An 8,681-nucleotide genomic window follows, 5' to 3' on the forward strand; every position below is an offset into this window, starting at 1 on the left:
GAAAGGACCGACATAAAGAAGTCGGCCCAAAACCAAAAAGTTATAAAAAAAAGTGATCCCTAAAAAAGACCTGACAAAGGTCCAAGAAAGAGGATTACTAGAAATAACTTGGAAAGGACCGACGTAAAGAAGTCGGCCCAAAACCAAAAAGTTAAAAAAAAGTGATCCCTGAAAGAGACCCGACAAAAGTCCAAGAAAGAGGATTACTAGAAATAACTTAGAAGGGACCAGCCCAAAACCAAAAAGTTATAAAAAAAAAAAGTGATCCCTAAAATAGACCTGACAAAGGTCCAGAAAAAGGATTCCTAGAGATAACTTAGAAGGGACCGATATGATGAAGTCGGCCCGACCAATATGCCAAAAAATTAAAGATAAATCCATGGAAGAAACCTAACAAAGGTCCAAGCAAAATGGATTACTAGAAATAACTTCAGGCTGTGATGAAGAAGTCGGCCGACAGAAGGCATACAAGTTGGACCCAGAAATCCACGACCTCAAAAGAATCAAGCTACAAGTATGAAAGTACAAAGGCAATCAAAAGAGGTCGGACAACAAGACTCCAACACTCCTGAGAACCTAAAAGGTGTCAGATAGGTGCAGACAAGCATGTCACACAAGAAACAAGGTTATATCAAAAACAGGACTCAAGAGGCCACCTGAGGTCAACCTCAAAGAGCCTGAAAAGCTACCTTTGTTTTTTCAAAAATAAAGTTACTAACAGAAAAGCAACTAAAAAGTATCCAACAGTTACCGCAGATTACAAAAAATAAAAAGTTCAAACCCCACAAGCCGGGCTATACACAAAAACACTAAAAGAAATAATCATTGAGGATCCGAAGACTTCTCAGCTGTATCATCACGGGGTAAAGGAGGGCGAGTCTGAAGAGGCACCGCATCTACCGTCCCATCATCCCGGTTCAAGATCTGACAATCGGGTTCCGACTCGGGATGAACAATTGCAAGGGTTGAAGAAGTCGACGCAACAGAGACCTTGGCGGTAGGCACGGGAGGGGGCTCGATGTCGTCATCATCTTCAGGGTCATCTGGGACAATTTTACCATCCTTTACAATATTGTCCAAGCTGAAGAGAGTAAGGTCGAGCTTGGGCGCAAGAACTCGAACCTGCTCCTTCAGGTTCTCATAAGCAGCATTTACGCTGCCTACAAGGTGACCCTGGAGCTCGGCATAATTAGCTCGGGCAACCTCCAAATCCTCCCTGAGAAGCAACATTTCCCTATAGGTTGTGACATAGCTCTCCTTGTGCTTCAACGCCATGTCTTCAGCCAACTTTGCAAAAGCCGCCAAGGCAATAGCACTAGTCTTTTCACCCTCCAACTCTTTCTCCAACTTGGTCACCTTCACCTCGAGCTCCTCCTTTAAACCTTTCATCCGGTCGAACTCCAACTTAGCCTCCTCCATAAAGGCCTTCGTAGCATGAATGGGAAGATCCTGGGCAGTCCGATATAAAGCCGCCCCCATGTGTGCCATCTTGATTCTGTTCCGAGTAATAAAGTCCAGATGGCGAAAAAGAGAAACATCGTCAGTAGGCATGGTACCATAAGGACCAATTTGCTGGTCCACAAACTCGACAGCATCAAAATCAGGGGCATCAAGGTTAAAGGGCTCAGTTGTTTTTTGTTTTTTCGGAGGAGGAGCACCGGTAGGAGAAGAGGTAGCAACAGAAGGCTGCGGAGGATCGACCAAATGAACCCGAGGGGTAGGAATCATCTTCCTCGGTCCAGGAGAGCTCAGTACCGACGGCTTGGGCAAAGCATGAGAAGATCCTTCTCCGGCCACCTTGGCCGAGATGTTTAGGGCTGTAGTCGTTTTCCTCGCCTTTTTGAAGGCCCTCATGGAATCATTGTTTTTAACCATCTCTGGAAAAAAACATAGCAAAACCCAGTTACAAATTGAGAGAAAAAGAACAAGCTCGACAAAAATGACAACAAAACGAAAACAAGACAACCACTACCCAGCTCAGCTCGGAGAAGCGAGGGATCCCCTAAAAACCTTTTTGTGTCAAGATAAGGAGGCTGTCCCCAATTCTCCTCCAACACATTAACAAAGGCCTGTTCGACCTCGTCCAACATCTCCCACGTATACCTCGGCACTACAACATTCTTTTGCCACTCTAAAGGAAAGCCGGGCTCGTCATTCTCATCTAGAAAAAAGAGGCGAGCTCCTTCAACTGCTCGAACCTTAAAGAAATAATTCTTGAAGCCTCTAAAAGACTCATCATACATCGAAAAAACTTTCTTTCCTTGGGCAGACCGAAAAGAAACCCAGGAAGCTTTCTTTTTGGCAGAAATCCCAGGCTTGGTCAAAACGAAAAGGTAAAGAAAGAGTGTTTGAGAAGGCTTAACACCCAATTCCTGACACAACAACTGGAAAATCTTAACAAAACCCCATGAATTCGGATGAAGTTGGGATGGAGACACATTGCACGACCACAACAAATTGGTTTCAAAGGGAGTAAAGGGAAAGGTAATGTTCATTTGACTGAAGAAATAGTCATAGGCATAAAAGAAGGGACGTTCCCCCTGGACTGAAGTCGGAAAACAGACCCTCTCATCAGAATCAGGTGCTACTAGCTCATAATTTTTCTCCTGCTCCCGGTTACTACAAATCCTGTGATGTTTTCTTAGCTCAACACAGAATTCAGAATTTACCATAAAAACGCACATCAACACGAGGGAGTCCAGCCAGTCCGACATGCCCTCAGGGACTCTGGAGGAGGTCTCGACAATATTTTTGCCAGACGACATGGGTCAACTAGTCCTACAAACAAGAAAGAAAATTGATTACTAACCAAATACAGCTCGAGCGATATCAAATCATCTCGGACAATATGACTCAGATCAATACAAAAAAGGAAAGCCCCAAGACGCACACCAAGGTCCAGGGGCATCCTTTGGAGGCAGTAACACAGAGTAAAAGACTCAGAGAAGCCTACAGAGGCTAAAACATCCCAAGCAAAGGACTCTAAACCAACGCTCCAAGAAGAAAGATGCAAATCAAAGCAAGAGTATTAAAAGACTATCATCCTCAACTAACACTCCGAGAAGAAAGAACCAAATAAAGCCACCTCTCAAATACAGTCTATCAACAAAAGAAACTGCCAAGTAACAGAGCATGCCAAGGGGAAATCACAAAGAGACGTAACCTTTGCCAGAATCAAACAAGTCGTTATCCCAAAAACCACAAAATCAAATACTACAAAAACAGGCAACAAACATGCAAAAAGCTTCAATCATCAGGAGAAATACCAAAGAAAATATATAAGGTCGAAGAGGAAGTCAGGAAAAACACATCATAGAGACAAACAAGCACAAAGAATATGAAAAGGTTCAAGCTTTCCAACAGGCATTCTCAAAACTCTACCAAGTGATAAAAGGAACGACGAAAGAAGTAAAGAAACGAGAGCCAACCTGAAAAGAAAGGAGAAAACTCTGAAGAAGTTGAAAGATGGTGCAACAAAATTCGAATCGCCTTTTCACCAACAAATCTCCAAACAGCGTCGCAGAAAAGAACACGAATATGCAAGTCTCAGGCAAAAACTGAAAGTGAGAAAGAAAGGGGGGAAGTTACAGCACAAAAACAGAGAAGAGAAACCTTTTTTTTCGAAAAGTTCAAAATGAATGAGGAAATGGAGCATTAAAAGAATTAATGAGGTTATTAAACCCTCGCGCATTCCCAAAGCAAAGAGACGCGCGTTTTCAAAAGAATAAAAATTCAGAAGAAAACGTTCCACATTCAAAAAAGAAAACTCTACAAAGAGGAAGTCGACAGATGCTCAAGTTCGTCTTCAACAAAAGAAGAATCGAAGTCCTAAAACTAAGACTCAACCTCAAAAAGAAAGACCGAGCTCGAGAAGGGGTACTGTTCATACCCTGGGTCGAGCTGTCCGACCCGGGATGTTTAGTGACAAGGCGACCGACCTCTTCAGGTCAGACTATCCGACCTCTTCTCAAAGAGCTCGGCCAAATTGCCAGGAAAGCCCAATAAAGGGCCCAGATAAAGGAACACGACCCAAATCCAAAGGCAGCCCAAGCCTATAGAGATAAGGGTGGTTCCCTTGAAGATAAGATGACTTCACTCAAAGATAAGATCAGATAAGATAACTACCTTATCCCCAGAGAGGTCATCCTCTACTATTATAAATACACTGGAGCACCCAGGTATAACTCATACTCTGATTCTACTAAAAACCTGCTTAATAACCTTGCTAACTTAAGCATCGGAGTCCCTTGCAGGTACCACCACCCTCTGGTGACAAAGGATCAGCATCACCACCAGTCCAACAAGTCGGATGCGATAGCTCCGGCCGCCACCCACTAGCCGGACACGTCAGCTCCGACCAGTACAGAAGATCTCGTCCAAGATCGACCTACAGTTTCAGTTAACCCTCGGAACACCATTCGATGCCGTGATCTGTGTGTTAAAGTATTTTCAGGCTTTAACGGGCAAGAATGGCTTAGAGGACAAAAAGGAAACATGCAAAAGTGGAAGGAACGCGCGAAAATAGAGTTTTGAAGAAAATGGCAGCGACACGCACGCATGGACGACGCGGACGCGTGCCTAGTGCAAAGCACGAGCGACGCGTACGCATGACTGACGCAAATGCGTGGCAAGGAAAATCTCTAAATGACGTGCACGGGTGACCCACGCGCACGCATGACAGACGCCACGTGCAGAAAATTGCAGAAAATGCCCTCAGTGATTTCTGGGCCCCTTTTCGGCCCAGATCCAAGCCCAGAAACACAGAATAGAGGCTGGAGAATGAGGGAATTAGAGGATTGAATCATCATTCATTTAATTTACACAATTTTAGGTTTAGATGTAGTTTTCTAGAGAGAGAGAGGCTCTCTCCTCTCTCTTAGTGTTTTAGGATTTAGGATTTCTCTTAGTTTATGGTTCATTCCTTCTCAATTTCAGGTTCAATGTTCCTTTAATTGAGTTCTCTTCTACTTTTATTTATTCTATTACTTTAGTTTGTTTATTTTCCCAATTTGGTTTATGAACTCCATGTTTAATTTGATTTTCTATTTAATACAGTTCGAGGTATTTTAGATTTATGATTGCTTTCTTCTATTTATGATATAAATAATTTGGATTTTTCCTCTTTTGGCTTTGGTTGAGTCATTGGTGACACTTGAGTTATCAAACTCAGTTGTTGATTGAAAATTGGAATTTGCTTATTGATTTGGATCCATCTAAAGCTAGTCTTTCCATAGGAGTTGACTAGGACTTAAGGAATCAAATTGATTAGTCCACTTGACTTTCCTTTATTTAGTAAGGGTTAACTAAGTGGGAGCAATAAACAATTCTCATCGCACCTGATAAGGATAACTGGGATGGGATTTCTAGTTCTCATACCTTGCCAAGAGTTTTTCTAGTTATTAATTTACTTCCTTGCCAATTTATTTCCTTGTTCCCTATTTCAAAAAACCCCAAAAAAAAGATACAATTTCATAACCAATAATAAATCATACTTCCCTGCAATTCCTTGAGAGACGACCCGAGGTTTAAATACTTCAGTTATCAACTTTACTAGGGGTTTGTTACTTGTGACAACCAAAACTTTTGTACGAAATGACTCTCTGTTGGTTTAGAAACTATACTTACAACGGGATCTTATTTGTGAATTCTTTACTAGCAAGAATCAGATCGTCAAAAATGGCGCCATTGCCGGGGAATTGCAATTGTGTGCCTTATTATTGGTTATCGTAAATATTTTCTTTTGCTTGTTTATTTGTTTTTGTTTTTGTTTTTAATTTTTATTAGCTACTATGAGTTCTCACCCCTCTGGCTTTAAGTTTGGTTCCAATGTTGTTGTAAGGAATGAAAGCTATAACAGGAACATGCATCAAGGTCAAAATAATCAAAGATGGAAGGAGCCACGAGGATCTGATCAACCCTTTCGGCAACAACGCCTTCCAAGATATCATAGACAACGACCATGCTACGATGCATGCCAAGACAATAGTTATGGTGGACCTTTTCATCACAACCAACCCCCACCAAATTACTATGGTCGAGAACCATTCCGAGGTGCGTACCAAGATGATAGATATGGTGGACCCCCTTGTAGTTACCAACAAGCCCCATCATATGCCTATGAACCACCTCCTCAACATAGCTTTGAACCACCATACTCACAAGCCAACCACAACCATTCACCTCCATATGACCCTAACCCTTATCCACCCCAATTCCAATCCAATTACTCCCAAGAACCACCACTTCCATATGCACCATGTCCATATCCATCGACCCAAAAATCACAGGATCGTCTCAAGGAAACAGTGAACCAATTTCATGCAACTCTTCACCAATTGGAGCAAGCGATAAATTGATTAGCCTCCCAACGTTCGGACACTCAAGGAACCCCCACAGATTCATATGGAGAATCTAATAAAGAACGTAGTACGAAGGAGACACTAAAAGCTCCGGTGGACAGTAAGGAGCATGACTTTGTACTGGAACAAGTGGAGGAAACCGGAATTATCAAAGAACAAGAATTGGTTGAAGACTTAGGAGACGCTTGATAAACCCATATTTTATGATATATTTTGTGCCTAATTTAAGTGATTTATTCAATCCTTCACACACTTATTCATGTTAATTGCATGGTTTTACTTTCCCTTCCTTATTTTGTGATGAATGTGAAAAACATGTTTCCTATGCTTTAAAAGTAATTATTTTAATTACCCTTTACTTCCATTCGATGTCATGATTCGTGTGTTGAGTAGTTTCAGATCTTCTAAGGCAGGAATGACTTAAAGGATGGAAAGGGAACATACAAAAATGGAAGGAAAGCACAAAATGGAGTTTTTGAAGAAACTGGCAATGACGCGATCGCATGGACGACGCAACCACATGCCAGCGTGAAATGGTAGTGATGCGACCGCGTGATTGACGCGATCGCGCACCTTGAGCGAAACGCATATGGCGCGGTGATGAGCGGATATTTTATACGCTTTTTGGCGTTAATTTCATATAGTTTTTAGTATGTTTTAGTTAGTTTTTAGTTTATTTTCATTAGTTTCTAGGCAAAATTCATATTTCTGGACTTTACTATGAGTTTGTGTGTTTTTCTGTAATTTCAGGTATTTTCTGGCTGAAATTGAGGGAGCTGAGCAAAAATCTAATTCGGCTGAAAAAGGACTGCTGATGTTGTTGGATTCTGACCTCTCTGCACTCGGAATGGCATTTCTGGAGCTATAGGAGTCCAAATGGCGCGCTTCTAATTGCGTTGGAAAGTAGACATCCAGGGATTTCCAGCAATATATAATAGTCTATACTTTGCTCAAGGATAGATGACGTAAACTGGCATTCAACGCCAGTTCCATGTTGCAGTCTGTCGTCCAGCGCCAGAAACAAGTTACAAGTTGGAGTTCAACGTCAGAAATAGGTTACAACCTGGCGTTGAATGCCCAAAACAGCCCATGCACGTGAGAAGCTTAAGTCTCAGCCCCAGCACACACCAAGTGGGCCCTAGAAGTGGATTTCCGCACCATCTATCATAGTTTACTCATTTTCTGTAAACCTTGGTTACTAGTTTAGTATTTAAACAACTTTTAGAGATTTATTTTGTATCTCATGACATTTTATATCTAAAATTTGTACCTTTTGACGGCATGAGTCTCTAAACTCCATTGTTGGGGGTGAGGAGCTCTGCTGTGTCTCGATGAACTAATGCAAGTATTTCTGTTTTCCATTCAAACATGCGTGTTCCTATCTAAGATATCCATTCGCACTTCAATATGAATGTGATGAACGTGACAATCATCATCATTCCTCCACGAACGCGTTCCTGACAACCACTTATGTTCCACTGTAGAATGAATGAATATCTCTTAGATCTCTTAATCGGAATCTTCGTGGTATAAGCTAGATTGATGGCAGCATTCAAGAGAATCCGGAAAGTCTAAACCTTGTCTGTGGTATTCCGAGTAGGATTCAGGGATTGAATGACTGTGACGAGCTTCAAAATCGCGAGTGCTGGGCGTAGTGACAGACGCAAAAGGATAGTAAATCCTATTCCAGTACGATTGAGAACCTGCAGATGATTAGCCGTGCAGTGACAGCGCACCTGGACCCTTTTCACTGGAAGGATGGATGGTAGCCATTGACAACGGTGATCCACCAACACATAGCTTGCCATAGGAGGACATGCGTGTGTGAATTAGAAACAGAGGAAAGCAGAATTTCAGAAGACAAAGCATCTCCAAAACTCCAACATATTCTCCATCATTGCATACAAGTATAATTTGTGTTCTGCCCTTTTATTCCTTGCAATCAAATTTGATAAGTGAATTATTTTATTGTTTTCCTGACTAAGAGTTACAAGATAACCATAGATTGCTTCAAGCCAACAATCTCCGTGGGATCGACCCTTACTCACGTAAGGTATTACTTGGACGACCCAGTGCACTTGCTCGTTAGTTGTGCGAATTTGTGAAGAACTGTTATTTCCAATTTCGTGCACCACGCGGACGCATGATTGAAGCGACCGCGTGGCAAGGAATACTACAAATGACGCGACCGCGTGACCCACGTGGACGCGTGACAGAGGCCACGCACCAAAAATTAAAGAAAACGCTCCCAGCGATTTCTGAAGCCCTTTTTGGCCCAAATCCAAGTCCAGAAGGCACAGATCAGAGGTTATGAAGTGGGGG

This window comes from Arachis ipaensis, chromosome B6, assembly GCF_059453495.1.
Source record: "Arachis ipaensis isolate K30076 ecotype BB chromosome B6, ASM5945349v1, whole genome shotgun sequence".
Taxonomy (NCBI): Eukaryota; Viridiplantae; Streptophyta; class Magnoliopsida; order Fabales; family Fabaceae; genus Arachis; species Arachis ipaensis.